A 16,758-nucleotide genomic window follows, 5' to 3' on the forward strand; every position below is an offset into this window, starting at 1 on the left:
ATGAGTCTTTATTTGCCATCTGAGAATGTCATCTCCAAAACAAGTGGTGAAGAGGAGATAGTGAAAGCACTTATTGATATGCATGTAAATTTGTGCAGTCACTATGGAACACAGTATGGCAAGTAAGTCCTTCAAAATATTAAAATAGAAATTTTAGATCATCCAATCAACCCACTTTTTTGATATTTACTAGAAAAATACAAAAACAGTGGGCTGGAGAAATAATACAGTGAGTAGGGCATTTGTCTTTCACGCAGTTGTTCCATTCCTGTCACCACATATGCTCTTCTGAGCACTGCCAAAAGTGATCTCTGAGTACAGGACCAAGAGTAAATTCTGATCAGAGCCAGGCATGGCCAAAAAAAAAAAATTGATCCAAAGAAACATATGCCTGTGAGTGCATACACACATGCTTTCATTCAACATTATTTATAGCAGCCAACTGCTGAAAGCAAGTGCTAGTAAGCAGGTAAGTGCAAAAATATGGCACATACATACAATGGGACCACCATGCAGCTATGAGAAAAAAAAACGTAACCTTACCTTTTGTGACATGGATAAAACTGGAAGGGTGGGGGGTCACACTAAGTGAACTAAGCCAAAGTTGAATACAAAATATAATTTAATTTATATGTGGTAGAAAAACTATAAATTTTTGATCCACAAGACCAATTAGTGATACCAGTAGGGAAAGGAGAAAATTGGGAAGAAACACACAAAGAGAACATTCTGAATTTCAAAGATGCATGCTCACCTGAAACCCACAGAACGTTATAACACAATGATCCTTTTTCTTGTTTGTTTTTGTCTTTGGGCCACAGCCAGTGGCACTAAGGTATTACTAGCTCTGTACTCAAAAATCGCTCATGGCAGGCTCAGGGGACCATTTGAAATGCTGGGAATCAAACCCGGGTCCTTCCCAAGTTGTCTTCATGCAAGGCAAATGCCCTACCACTATGTTAGTACTCCATCCTCCAACAATGATACTTTTTTGAACTATGAAAAGGATGAGGGGGAGGAACCCATTCTGGTGTTTTGTAGTAAATTTTATAATAAATAGGTTTTAAGTCCCAAACTCTGTAGGCTGACAAATCTAATGTCTTCTGCTTTATGGTTTGTATTGCCCTAACATCACATTTAAAGACTTACAAAATGTTTGTTTGTTACATTTGTTTGTTTGTTTGTTTGTTTTTTGGATCACACCCGGTTGCGCTCAGGGGTTACTCCTGGCTCTATGCTCAGAAATCACTCCTGGCAGGCTAAGGAGATTATATGGGATGCCGGGATTTGAACCACTGACTTTCTGCATGAAAGACAAATGCCTTACTTCCATGCTATCTCTCCGGCCTTAGAAAATGTTTTATATGATCTAGAAATTGAATAGGATTCTGGAAAAGACACTCACTGGTCACAGACCATTTCTTCCATGAGTGCTTGAAACTGGATCCTAGGATGAAACAAGAGAGGAAAATACTAAGTATTGATTAAAACACACAATCAGGAGAACCTTGGTACTAATACTTTATGCTGCTGAGATGAATATAGTTTATCTTTTGTTTGTTTATCATAACTTCTGTTAGATGCAGGGAAAAAGAAGATTTACTCATGCCTGGGAAAAAAAATCAGTACTGATATTTGGGCTTAAAAGTACATTGAAATTATTTTTTTTTTAAAAAGTACATTGAGGGGCCGAAGAGATAGCATGAAGGTAAGGCGTTTGCTTTTTATGCAGAAGGTCATTGGTTCGAATCCCAGCATCCCATACGGTCCCTGAGCCTGCCAGGAGCGATTTTTGAGTGTGGAGCCAGGAGTAACCCCTGAGCGCTGTCGGGTGTGACCCAAAAACAAAAAACAAAAACAAAAAAAAAAGTACATTGAAATTATAGCAATATTACTGGCATATGACAAGCATTTCTCTAAGAAACAAAGGCATTATCTTATTGAATAATACACTAACACAAAAGTAAGTTGTATAATCTTGTTCTGAAAATGAAGCCCATGGGGAGAGTAACTTTTCCAAAGTTTCACAGTTAGAATACCATGGAAGTTAGGATTTTACACTTCACCAACCAAAACCCATGATCTTGCTTTGTATAACTTGCTATTTTTTCTCTTTAAATTCTTTTCCCATATCCTGGAAATTTATAAATAATTTGTGTTTTCAAATATCTTATGATTGAATGTGCATGGGGTAACATAGAAGAAATAAGGGAAAGGTTTAGAGAAATAATCTAGAGTAAAAAAAATATTCCTCCCTTAGGATTTGAGTGACGTTATTAATCCTAAGTAGAGAATCACAAGTGAACCAATGTTTTTCAAATATTAGTAAACATGCCCTGGGAAAAATGTGCTCTAGCTCTTCAAGTTCATTGCTTTCTTTGGAGCATCTATATTATTTGCTGTGCTTTCCACTTGGGTCATCATCATTGATGGAACAGGAGACTTGCTATAATGATCTACCAAGGCACAATCATAAGGCCATATGCATATACATTCTCTTCTTTTTTTGCTTTCCAGTAGATAGAACTGAGACTTTCTACACTGACACTTCACCTGCCCAGTGCCAGGCATGATCATAATGTAATCACTTCCTCCATATATGCATTCTCAGCAGAATGTTGCCCGACCATTAAAGGCCACAGCTGTAAATTAAACCCCTTGATATCAGCATAAGCTTCTTGTGGAAAGAAAATTTGGCCACTTCAAAAAGTATGGATCCATGACATGATGAGCTCAATGTCCACACTGGAGCAGGTATTATGACACCATTGATAGAGACAGCGTCCTCACATCCTCAAAAGGCCCAGGAGAGTTTATAGTCAAAGCAAGAAAATCAAATCCTAAAGATATACTAATAACTTTTGTCCTAGCCTTTCATTTTTCATAATGTTTTTGAATTTTTACTGAGTTCATGGTTTTAATTGAGATATTGGTTTATGCATTTGCTGTATAATGGCATTGCATCTTCAAAATCCATGGCACATGCCACACCCATCATCTACTCTCTCCCATTCCTCTTCCTCTCTGGAAATCTTAGGCCTGTCGTTAAATATTTAAGAGTTGGTTTCCACTTCTAGGGCTATACCCTAGGAACACAAAAATTCAATACAAAAATCCCCTCTTCACACTATATTCATTGCAGCACTATTTACAATAGCCAGACTCTGGAAACAACCAAGATGCCCTTCAACAGATGAATGGCTAAAAAAACTGCAGTATATATATATATAATGGAATATTATGCAGCCATCAGGAGAGATGGAGTCATGAAATTTTCCTATACATGGATGTACATGGAATCTATTATGCTGAGTGAAATAAGTCAGAGGGGGCCCGGAGAGATAGCACAGCGGCGTTTGCCTTGCAAGCAGCCGATCCAGGACCAAAGGTGGTTGGTTCGAATCCCGGTGTCCCATATGGTCCCCCGTGCCTGCCAGGAGCTATTTCTGAGCAGACAGCCAGGAGTAACCCCTGAGCACCGCTGGGTGTGGCCCAAAAACCAAAAAAAAAAAAAAAAAAAAAAAAAAAGAAATAAGTCAGAGGGAGAGAGATAGATGCAGAATAATCTCACTCATATATGGGTTTTAAGAAAAATAAGAGACATTCTTGCAATAATTTTCAGAGACAAAAGAAAGGAGTGCTAGAAGTTCCAGCCCACTACATGAAGCTCACCACAAAGAGTGGTAAGTGCAGTTAGAGAAATAACTACACTGAGAACTATCATAACAATGTGAATGAATGAGGGAAGTAGAAAAATCTGTTTAGAGTACAGGTGGGGGTGAGGTGGGGAGGAGGGAAATTTGGGGCACTGGGGAAGGGAATGTTGCACTGGTGAAGGGGGATGTTCTTTACATGACTGAAACCCTACCACAATCCTGTTTGTAATCAAAGTGTTTAAATAAAGACATTTTTTAAAAAGCCTTATTAAAAAAAGAGTTGGTTTCACTGGGTTTTGCCTATTCTTTTGTTTTGTTCCTTTATATCCCACCTCTGTGCCAGATTCACCAATATTTGTCTTTCTCCTGACTTAGTCAACTGCATGACCTCCTTCCATCTAGGTTGTCACAAGATTCAAAATTAGCTGAGTAGTAGTCTGCTGAGTATACGAACCAATTCTTTTTATTTTATGTTTTCGTTATTCTCCACTTCTGTTTCCCCTCCTTGTTGAATGAGGGTTGAAGGAGAGATGAATGGGGGTTGTAAGACCACCAAGCCCTGATGCTCCTACATTGTTTTTAAACTATGGCAACTCAACAGGAGTTACACACTGTGTTGTGGCATTTGCTTACTCAGCGGCAATTGCTCTTGTTTCAGCTGTGACATGTGTACACGTGCTCAAATGCTCAGTTGAGTCATGCATGCTATGGCTGTAGTACTCATCATTCTATTTCCATGAGTCACACTTCCTGTCTCTGGCACTCACACATCTTTCATAATGGTGGCTTGCTGTGTTCACACCCCTTTGTGGAGCTGACACAAACTTGAATACAATGCATTTGGAAAGCTCCTGTAGTGCTAGGAATGGCAGAAGATGGAGCTGCACTGGGATTGTAGTCTATGCAGAGGGACACTGAGGATCTAAACCAGAACCATGTATTTATATGGTAGATGCTCTAATCCAGTGTGTCTCAGTCTTTTTCCAACTATTGCCCCATTCTAGCCACATTTTCTTCCTGTTCAGCCCATTGCTACCCTAGTCTTGTGCCATAGTCTCCCTTTTACATGATTTTCATCTGTGTCCCTTATAGGAATATCCTGAAGGTTCAGAGAGACCCATAAAACTCCCTATTTAAAGTTGCTCTGCTTTAAATAAACAAACAGAAGATGTTTCCCAGTTGTATTGGAAGTTACTACTGCACCCACCCCAGATCATTTCAGCACCACCCCTTTCTCAGCAGGCAGTAGCATCCACTTTTGGAAACACTGGTATAGGCTGAAGAGCATAAATTTTTTTTTTCGGTTTTTGGGCCACACCTGGCTGTCCTCGGGGATTACTCCTGGCTATCTGCTCATAAATAGCTCCTGGCATGCATGGGGGACCATATGGGATGCCAGGATTTGAACCAACCACCTTAGGTCCTGGATAGGCTGCTTGCAAAGCAAACACCGCTGTGCTATCTCTCCGGCCCCTGAAGAGCATAATTTTAAAAGCACTCTGCAGGTTCTGATTAACAAAGCTGAGTAAACAAGTAGAAGAGAAGATATAGAATCCCCTGATGCAAATAGACTAAAAGGAAAGTTGCATAAAACCAGAGGCAACCCAGAGAACAAACGTGGTATAGGAAGTGAGTGGTGCTAAATATGCAAAGCAGGTGAGCAAATTTAGAAAATCTCAATAAATTGAGTCCATTCAGAATAAGAACCATGCCAAGCAGGACCAATTTTTCTGCAGAAGCCCAGGAAGGAGATGCAGGCTGTATATTTATAGAATGGAAGTGAAGGCTGAGACAAGGATCATCCCTTACAACTGGGAGATAGTAGGGTGCACCTATGAAAAGAGTTGAAGCAAAAGGCATCATGAAGAGAGGTCATGGAGTACCATGTTCCATAGGGACAGCAGGAATGTCCTATACTAAATAATGACAATTAAGGTTTCCAGAACAAATCATCAAACTTCTGCCCTAAGCAGCAAATGAAAGAATTTACCCATGTAGGGACCAGAGAGATAGCAAAATGGTAGGGAGTTGGCCTTGCACAAAGTAGATTCAGGAAGACCGGTGGTTCAAGTCCCAACATCCCATGTAATTCCCCGTGCTTGCCAGGGGCAATTTTTGAGCACAGAGCTAGGAGTAACCCCTGAGTGCCACTGAGAGTGACCCAAAAACAAAAAAAAAATTCACCCCTGTAGAAATCCACTGATCAAGAACATAGATCTGATATGTAAACTGAGGCTTAAAGGAAGCCAGAATATTATCACCAAGATATTATCACCTGGTGTATCTCAGGCAGAAGACTGAGTTTGTGCAGATACAGAACCAAAAAGTGTGGAAAATCTAGGGAGAGGTGCATTGCATTTGGTGGATGAGGTGCCTGCATCATGAGACATGTGTGCAGGGATAAGTTCCAGGTGTACTCACTGGAGACTCAATATACTTAAGGAGACCAGACTTAAGACCTTCCATACAAGAAGTGTATTTCCCCAGTGACATAGCCAGACCAGAAAAGGCAGAACTGTTTGTAATAAGAGAAAACCAGGCTGAAAGTACTAAGCACCCAGCTAGTACATTCCAGCACTTCCCACTCCCTAGGAGGTAGCGTCATCCACTTCCAGAAACAAGTAACTTATGACTTTGTTCTCCAAGAGGAAAAAGTAAGGAAATAGTAATAGGACAAGAAATATAGGATTCCAAAGCTATTGACAGGGTAAGAGTTTGAGAACTTTGTTTATTTGGGGGCCACACTCATCAATGTTTAGGACTTACTCCTGTCTGAACACTCAGGAATTACTTCTGGAGGTGCCCAGGAAACCATGTAAGTTGCTGGAGATTGAACTGCATGCAAAGCAAGCACTCTACCTGCTATACTATCATTCTGGATCCTTGAAGCTTTTTTTTTATTAAATGACTGTGAGGGCTTGTGGGAGGTGGGGAGACATGGCAGAGGCAAGAAGGAACCTCTCTTCTACTTAGTCATGAAGAATGATGGTGGCACCATTAATAACAAAAAACCATGGCAGAATCACCCCTGGGACAGAGGGGACACCAGCCATTTTTAAGGCACAATAAGTTTGAGTAGTCACAGTGTATCTAGGAGGATAAATTCAATTGAAATTTTAATCTCAGGTCAGATTAATAGTACAGAGGCTGAGGAGTTTGCCTTGCATGTATCTAACCCAAATTTGATCCCAAGTGGTCCCTTGAGCACTTCCAGGAGCATCTCCTGAGCACAGAGCCAGAAATGAGTCCTAAAGGCTGCCACACATAATCCAAAAGTCAAACAAAAGGGAAAAAATGAAATCTTCCATCTCAAGGCAAGAGCAAGGGTTTAAGGCATTTCTCTTTTTTTTTTTTTTTTTTTTTTTTTTGGTTTTTGGGCCACACCCATTTGACACTCAGGGGTTACTCCTGGCTATGCACTCAGAAGTCGCTCCTGGCTTGGGGGACCATATGGGACGCCGGGGGATCGAACCGCGGTCCGTCCTAGGCTAGCGCAGGCAAGGCAGGCACCTTACCTCCAGCGCCACCGCCCGGCCCTCTTTTTTTTTTTTTTTTTTTTTTGGGTTTTTGGGCCACACCCGGTAACGCTCAGGGGTTACTCCTGGCTATGTACTCAGAAGTTGCTCCTGGCTTGGGGGACCATATGGGACACCGGGGGATTGAACCGCGGTCCGTCCAAGGCTAGTGCAGGCAAGGCAGGCACCTTACCTTCAGCGCCACCGCCCGGCCCTAAGGCATTTCTCTTGAATATAGCTGATTCCACTTTAGTCCTTGGCAATTTACATGTTCCCCTGAGTACTGCCAGGGGTCCATGATGAGCACATAGCAAGATATAGCATTGCCACATATGGCAGTGGTGTAGGGGACAAAATGCACAGCCTCACATCAGTTGTCTGTCTACCATGGTGCCACATTTGCAAGCCCCTGTGCACCTACCTAACTTCCATTCCTTCCTTAGGGAAAAGCAGCAAAGCCGCTCTCATAGGAATCTTAGCCTACATGTCATCTTAGTACCTGCCTCTGCCTCTGTAGCCCCCACCCTATCCAGATTGCATATGTTTACATGCCTGTGATTTTAGTGCATATTACTTCTGCAAACACTATATTCCATTACTTTGCTTAAAAAGAAAATGTCGGGAGCTAAAAGGTAGTTCAGCAGGTAAGGTGCACATAGTTTGTCTTGCACATAGTTGGCTCAGGTTCACTCTCTAGCACCCTATTTGGCCCCCAGAACACCACCAAGAGTGATTCCTAAAATCAGAGTCAGGAGTAAGACCTGAGTACAGCCAGATGTGGCTTCAAAATACACACAGAGACACAGACACAATTATGTGATTTTTTTCCGTAGTACTTTGTATCATGCTTAGCACCATGGAGGTATCCAATATATATATATATATATATATATATATATATATATATATATATATATATATATATATATATATATATATATATCATTGGGCAAACTGAGTTGAGTCGTGCATTTTCACTCTCGGCAAACATGCCTCTGGAAAGAGCTCATTTCCACTCTTAGATGAATTTGTATGGCTCAGCAGATAAGAAATTATGCTTAACAAACAGCACGACAAATTTTAGTAACCATTTTCACTCAGGGAAGTCATTCCATCATTCCCCAGGAATTGTGCAAAGCAGCACTGAACCAACAGTGATATTGCCACCTTGAACTGTGCACAGCTTGGGGTTTCTGTTGGCTCTAAAAATAAGAAAATGAGAACTCTTTTCTCTCCTTTGAGAGGCTATGAAGCAGTTTTCAAAGGTATTACAGTCCTACTGTCCTCAGCAGTTTCCAACGTCCTAAAGAATTGTGTTGTCATGGTCATTCACCAGCCAATGGAGTGGTACCTACTCTTCACCTGTTTAGGAATTCAGGCCACATGCTCTTATGATAACATGTACAAAGGAACATCCATGAGATAACAGTAGCTCCATTTCCTCCCCTTATTCTTTCTTGGGCACTGTGAAGAATGAGGAAGTTTCCTGGGTACACACTTAAACAAAGAACAGCATGCAATCTTGGCCTGTAGCCAATGCCTGCCTAGCCCAATGCAAAACTAGAGGTATGGGGCCTGGGGAGGACTATGCATCAGAATCTGCTTTGCAAGTTTTCTATGTCTTACATAACCCCACATAGTGTTTGCATCTCTGGTGCCATCACAAAGAGTTCTAGTCTCCAGCCACCATTATGATAAGTTCCACAGCGAGAGTGAATATATGACCTCTAGTCATTATAAAAACAACAGCAGAGGGGGAATAAAACAGATTAATGCTTTTATAACTGAAGAACAGTAACAGTGACCCATGAAATGACCACCAAAACGGCAGCATTTTTCAGTTGCCAAATTTAATCAATTGCTATTTCCTCCTTTCTTTTTTTTAGGGGGGTCATGCTGAGCAATGCTGGAGACCCTGCAACAAGAGTGTTTGTTAGATCACCATATGTGGTACACAGGATCAAACCCAGAATCAGCAGCATGCAAGGCAAGTGCCTTACACACTACACTATCTCCTCAGCCCCTGTTCTTTTCAGTTAAGTAGATACACACTAGCTGTATGAGCAGGTCAGGGGATGTAGCAGAAGGAGAATGTAGTCTATCTTCAAGCTTTCTTCACAGCAGTGTAGGTCATCCTCATCCTACAATAGAAAACAGTACAATAGCAAACACAGAACAATCCACTTGGACAGAATGACAAATTAAGCAATATTCCCAACGCAGAGCTACTGGAAAAAAAGATGAGAAGAACGATAGAATGGGCAGGTACAGGTCCAGAGAATGTGGAAAGCCAGGCAGGTAGGCGCCAATGTGGAAAGTCATGAAGGTGGTTAAATGGTGGGGGTATTGTGACAGCTTTTCTCTTCTCTCTCTCCCAGAGGAAGCTGGGATAAGCTGAAAAATATTTGTCAACATGTAGGCCCTGGATATATAGAGTTTAGCCAAACTAGATTAGCATAAATTGGCAATCAGGAGTATCCCCACTTTTTCTTGTAATGCTTCCTTGTTCTAAAGTGTAAAGAGTTTAAAGAGTAGTAGAGGTTGTCAGTCCATGGGGCAGTTAAACCCCAATTCCAACAAAAACATAAAAACCTTAGCTTGAACTCCTGACAACCCACAATAATCACAGCACATTGGTTTGCCATCACTTAGCATTTGAACCTAAAATTGGGCATGATATTGCTCCTACTTCTATATTATTATAAATAACATATGATATCATCTTAATATGGCTGAGGGTTCAGAATACTGCTATGTCCCAGATACCACATTGCTAATGTCATTAATCAATTGTATGGTTATCTTTAAAGTGATTCTAACCATCTACGTTATTAAGTCTAGGAAATATAAACCATGAGAAATAGAATTGAAAAATATCTTTACTGTTCTGCCTAACTTTGAAATACATCATCGTTGCTAGCATAGTACTTTAATATCTCTCCCTAGAGAAGACTCAAACTAGAGTTAATTTTTCATGATAAATTAATAGCTAATAAATAGTGTTGCTATATTAGGCCTCTTCAGATTTTAAGTAGGATGATTTTTAACTTTGCAATCACTATTTTATATAACCCTACCACACAATGTACAAATACAAGTTATTTCTTCCTTTGCCAGTCTTCTTTGAAGATAGGGGTAAGTACTACCAAGCTGAAAAATTTTTCTCCCCAAGTGTCCGAGGTTATTTCAGGAAATATCTTAAGCTATTGTGAAGTTTAACTTCTTAAATTTATGGTTAGTGGCTTGGTCCCAAAGATTCATGAAAGGCCTATATATTCCTACCTCTAGAAATCTGATATCAGGATTATTTCTAACATCATCTCTTCAGCTGACTTTTCTCCTCCCCCCACCCCATCATCCCCAAGTGTACATGGAGAAAAATGTAGTCTATAAACCATTGGGCTACCAGTTTATTATAAAGTTCATCTGGTTCATTATTCAACTCCCATGAATTAAGTATTAAATGTCTTTTATGTCAGAAGCTAGAGGTTAAACAGAGATAAAAATCTAAGATAAAAATCTTGTGAGACAGATTGGAAAGGACCGTTCTATACCATATAGAGTGTGACCGCAGTGCAGCACACAGAAAAAGAATCAGAGAGGTGACCAAGAGGGTCAAGAATACCATGACACTGCCAAAGGGAGACTGCTGAGCTGAATATTAGAAACTGCTCAGACTGTTTCACATATACCCAGGTGAGGAGAAAAGTTATTCCAGACCGCACGATGTAGAGTGAGAGAAGCAAACTAATTTGGGGAACAGTAAGTGTCCTCTCCCAAGAGGCAGGGCCAAGGGTGATTAAAGAACAGCTTGCAAGGTGAATTCAGGCCAAATCATCATGGTCCTTTATTAATTCATAAATAGTCATTGGGCACTTACCACCAGCTGGAAATTATCCTAAAGAATGCAGATGCAGCTGGGAGCACAGCAGGCAAGAGTCTTGCCCTAGATTTGAGCTGATGCCAGGCTAAGGATTGGGACCTTGGTCTCAAAGCAGCAGAGTTCAGCAGGAAAAGCCTCACAGCACATGGAGAAAGGAAGCTTCTGACTGTGTGAAGAATGGAGTAGACAAAAAGAAAAGAGACTCGTGACCTACATGAGAAAACCACTTCAGCAGGCCAAATGATTCCCACTTCTCTTCTAAATGATTGTATCAAAAGTGACAGCACAATATCAAAAATCAAAAAACAGCAAATATCAAAAATCCTGGGGTCAGTGTGGCCTCACAATAGAAGGAAACTGGTTCTCAAACCTGGACAAATTTTTATTCTCAGATGATAAGTGTGATGGGTCTTCATCGCATTGCACGTCTGTCATCTTCACTCATTTTCTGCACTTTTTGTTCTTCTGAAAGAACTTCATTTATCCAAGAGATTGGATCTAACGAACAAATACCACTTTATAAGGATCTGATACATTCTCAGTGACTAGAGAATGGCCAAGATCCAGAAGCTACAAAGAAGAAATTAAACTCATTTTCCACCACTAAACAATCCTCCCAAGATAATTAAGGCCTCCAGGAAGAACAAAGATTGGATGGTCTCATTCATCTGTGACATATAGAGAAACAAAAAAGGGTCTAGACCACATTAACTGATAATAAAACCAGACACTGAATCACAGACCTGAGAATTTTAAGTTGAGGGGATTGATGAAGTGGACAGGAAGTTAAAACAAGGTCATGAGTAGAGGGTTTTGATGGTAAAGTAACAGTATACATCAAAACCAAATTGTTAACATTAACAGAAACAAATCACCTACATTACAATCATTATATTTTCTTTTCTTTTTTGGTTTTTGGGCCACACCCAGAGGAGCTCAGGGGTGAATGAGAATGCCCATTCTTCTGAGGCCTGTGCCAGGTCATTATGTCAATGTTCAGGGTGTAAGGTCCAATTGCACTACAAGTTTTGTGTGTTCCCATCTCTATTAGATAAGAACTTATTTGTATGTATAGCATTTTACCACTTTAATGTGCTTATGCAATTAAAGTAATAATGCCACGTGGCATTATTGGTACATATAGGGGCTGCAAGAACAAGTCCTACAATCCCCGTGACTTGGTTCATATATATGAGATAAACTGAGGAAATCTTTCACCAAATTCCTTATTGATCAGTTCACAAAAAGAAGAAAAGATAAAAAGTAGGGGAAATCATCACTATATAAGAGAATATTAAGTAAAAGATATAGCTGTCAAAGAAAATAGATTAAAAAAATTCAGGGCCCGGAGAGATAGCACAGTGGTGTTTTCCTTGCAAGCAGCCGATCCAGGACCAAAGGTGGTTGGTTCGAATCCCGGTGTCCCATATGGTCCCCTGTGCCTGCCAGGAGCTATTTCTGAGCAGACAGCCAGGAGTAACCCCTGAGTACCACTGGGTGTGGCCCAAAACCCAAAAAAAAAAATTCAAAGGGCATATTTGCTGTTTTATGCTTTTGAAATAGTTGGGTGGTAAACCCAACTATTAACATCTTTGTAATCATGGTGCTTAAATAAAGCCATTTAAAAAATAAAAATAATAAATAAATAAATAAAAATAATAAAAAACAAAATATAATGAAAGTCAGGTGATTGTAAATCATTAATCAAAGGTAAAATACAAAACAAAACTAAAAGGCTCATATTTTCCACTTTCAAAACTAACTACATAAACAACCAGCAAGAGAATGTTAATGTGGCATTAGAAAAAAGCATAGTTCAGTGAATATAGTTCAGACATAGCTCAAACATAAATGTTAATATGGGCTATACATATACAGGTAACAGATTTTCTACAGTGGTCCCAGGTCTATGCAATAGGTGGTAAGTAGATTCTTTAACAAGTGGTTAAGACAATCTAATACCCAAATGCCAAAAAAGAAAATAGCACTCCTAATTAACATGTGATGTAAAAATTCACACAAATATTTACATTTAAGGCTAAAACTGTTAAAAGATTAAAGGTAAGTCTCTGACATTTGGATTGTTAATGGTTTCTGAAATATAAATCACAAAACATAGACACCAATAACATTTTTTTATTTCTTTCTAGAGCTTCCTTGTCAGTGCACAGAACTTACTCCTGGCTCTGTGTTCAAGGATCATTCTTTGTGGATCTGGAAGACTATATAGATTGTGAGAGATCAAATCCAGGCTATCAAGTGTCCCACCTGCTATACTATCTCTTCAGTCTGGAATTAAAAAAAAAAGAAAGAAGAAATGAATGCTCATTAAAATCTAAAACTCTAGTAAAAGAGTGTACACTCTTGAGAAAATAAAAAGATAAACCACAGAATTGGGAGAAAATATTTACAAATTGTAGGCCCCATCTTGGGACCCAGATATGTAGAGCATTCTTAGGATGGGGACAGGTGGAGTCCCCACCCAGTTGAAAGACTCAGTGTTTCACCCATACCCAAATTCCACTGGCATATAAACAGCCCAGCTGAGATGCTATGCTGCTGAATCATCATCCCAGTTCCATATCTCCCAGAATACATGATCACATATAAAACCATGTAACATTTTTAAATTTCACAGTACTGACAGCATAACAGAAGTACAATAAATAGATGAGAAAGTTGCATAGAAATCACTGAGCTCAGGGTCAGAGAGATAGCATGGAGGTAAGTGTTTGCCTTGCATGCAGAAGGACGGTGGTTCAAATCCCGGCATCCCATATGGTCCCCCGAGCCTGTCAGGAGCGATTTCTGAGCATAGAGCCAGGAGTAATCCCTGAGCACTGCCGGGTGTGACCCAAAAACTTCCCAAAAAAAAAATCACTGAACTCAATAAGAGAAAACAAAAATATATCTGTCTCATTTAGTACCTAACACTTCAGTTAGGTACTATGACTTTAATTATGAGATATTTGTTGGAGCACATAATATAAATTACTTTTGCCTAGTTAGGGGGCAGGTTGGGGCTGGGAGATGTAACTGGAGACATTGGTAGAGAGAAAGTCACATTGGTGGTGGGACTGATGGAACATTGAATCACCTATATTATGAGCAACTTTGTAAATCATGGTATTATAATAAAGTTTAAAATACTAAAGAAGAAAAGACCTGCAAATCACTTATCTGTGCTCAGGAATCATCCCTGATGATTCTCAGGGGACAGTAAGCAGTGCCAAGTATCTAACTGGGCTCGACCACATACATGTAAGACAAGTATCTTAACCACCAACAAATTGAACTCAACTTTGAAAATGAGAAAAGTGCAATTCCCAGCCTAAGCAAATATATGATCCAAGATAAAAAGGTATTAGTGGCTAAAAATGGGCTGCTTATGTCACTTGATGCCTTATAAACCCAGAATGTCCCAATTTTCTGTCCTCCAAACCCATAACAATGGCCCCTTTTTTTTTGTTTGTTTTTTGTTTTTTTGTTTTGGTATGTTTTTTTTTTTGTTTTGGGGCCACATTCAGCAGAGTTCAGGAGTTACTCCTTGGTCTGTGGTCAGAAATCACTCCTGGCAGGATTGGGGGACTATATCAGGGGATATCAGGGATTGAACCCAGGTCAGCTGTATGAAAGGCAAGCACCATTCTTTGTACTATTGCTCAGATTTCATTAGCCCCTTGTTACTGTTAAAAACAAATGCTACCTCTTTGATCAAAAATAATATAGACACCTCTATTGAAAAAAAAAAAAAAACAAGAAGCCTTGCAACATATAGCATCTCTACTCACCTTTTTGGCCTACTGAGTTAAATGACAACTCTACTCAGCAGGGAAGACACAAACCTACTCAGAGAAGAGAACGCTACATCCCAACAGATGTCAGGACCTAGCCTAGTTTCTTAAACAAAACCAATAGAATAACTATATAACTCTAGGGATTAGGGACTAACCATATAGGAAAATGTACCAATATTGATGTGCTTTGTTTAGGTCAAGAATTAATATTCTGGCTTTTTGTCTGACATCTTAGCAAGGCTATTGTGGTAGCTGATAACCTCTGAGCTTCACAATGCTTTCTAAAGAAAACATTAAAAAAATCGGGCCCAGAGAGATAGCACAGCGATGTTTGCCTTGCAAGCAACCGGTCCAGGACCAGAGGTGGTTGGTTCGAATCCCTGTGTCCCATATGGTCCCCCATGCCTGCCAGGAGCTATTTCCGAGCAAACAGCCAGGAGTAACCCATGAGCACCGCTGGGTGTGGCCCGAAAACCAAAAAAAAAAAAAAAAGTTGCTATAAAGTCAACCAAGAAAGGCAAAGACCCAATGAACAAAACCAGGGCAAGGCGAAAAAGAAGTAGTTCAAAGGCAAAGTTCAGAATAAACTCAATAACATAGTCTTGTTTGACAAAGCCACCTATCCACAAGGGAATCCCCAACCATAGACTTACAAGCCCTCTTGTGTCTGGGCAGGGCAGCTCCTTAGTAAAGGACTTATTAAGCTGATTTCAAAGCACAGACCTTAAATAATTTACACCAGAAACATTAAGGATGAGATGCCCCAGATGCCTGAGCAGGTCCTAACTGTACATTTGAAAAAAATAAAACTTTATTAAATATTTAAAAAGTACACTGAGCCAGAGAGAGTACAGTAGGGAGGGCACTTGCCTTGCAGGTTCCCTACACAGATTTGATTACCAGCACCTCATATCAGGAGTGAACCTTGAACATACAGACTCAGGACACCTGAACATAGAATCTGAACACCTCTAGATATACAGTGATGTTCATATGTTTCCAACATTATTTTTTGAAACTTATAGAAAGTGAAGAGCTATTGTTATGTTATGTTCTGCTGTCACTGCACAAAACAGAAGATACAGAGTGAATGAGTCTGAGATAGATTTATTAAGACTCAGCTCTGGTCGCTCTGCAGTCCATGCCTGAGTGTCCTCCACTTGCTTGTCCTCTTGGACCCACCATGACCACTCTTAAGGATCTGGAAAGGAAGATGGCTCTTAATGGAGAGCAAAGGCTTTGATGAATACATGAAGCAACTAGGAGTGGGACTCCCTCTTCAAAAAAATGGGAGATTGTATCATCAGCGTAAATGGCAATAAACTCTCTGTAAAAACTGAGAGCACTTTGAAAGCAACACAATTTTCATGTAATCTGGGAGAGAAATCTGAGGAAACTACCGCTAATAGCAGAAAAACTCAGACTGTCTGCAACTTTAGTGACAGCATATTGACTAACACCAGGAATGGGATGCGAATGAAAGCATAATGAAAAGAAAATTGGAAAATAGAAAGTTAGTGGTGGAATGTGTCATGACACATAACGTGGCCTGCACTAGGATCTATGAAAAAGTTGAATAGAAGCTCCATTATTTTGGAAGGGAATTGGTTACAAGGACCAAAACCAACAAAGCTCAGTTTAATGAGCAAATCTCCATTCTACTTTTTTTTTTTGGGGGGGGTCACACCCGGCAGTGCTCAGGGGTTACTCCTGGCTCCATGCTCAGAAATTGCTCCTGGCAGGCACGGGGGACCATATGGGACGCCGGGATTTGAACCGATGACCTTCTGCATGAAAGGCAAACGCCTTACCTTCATGCTATCTCTCCGGCCCCCATTCTACTTTTTTTTATTTCTCCTTTATCACAAATATTTTACATTTCAGCTATTCTAAAATGTTGGTTTAAT

The 16,758-nt window shown here is 40.1% G+C and overlaps 1 pseudogene; it reads left to right on the top strand.

Moving 5' to 3' along the window:
* LOC126022026 (fatty acid-binding protein 5-like) lies at positions 1-16,431 on the top strand (annotated as a pseudogene).
* Positions 16,432-16,758: the final 327 nt, after the last annotated feature.

Source organism: Suncus etruscus, chromosome 11, assembly GCF_024139225.1.
Source record: "Suncus etruscus isolate mSunEtr1 chromosome 11, mSunEtr1.pri.cur, whole genome shotgun sequence".
NCBI lineage: Eukaryota > Metazoa > Chordata > Mammalia > Eulipotyphla > Soricidae > Suncus > Suncus etruscus.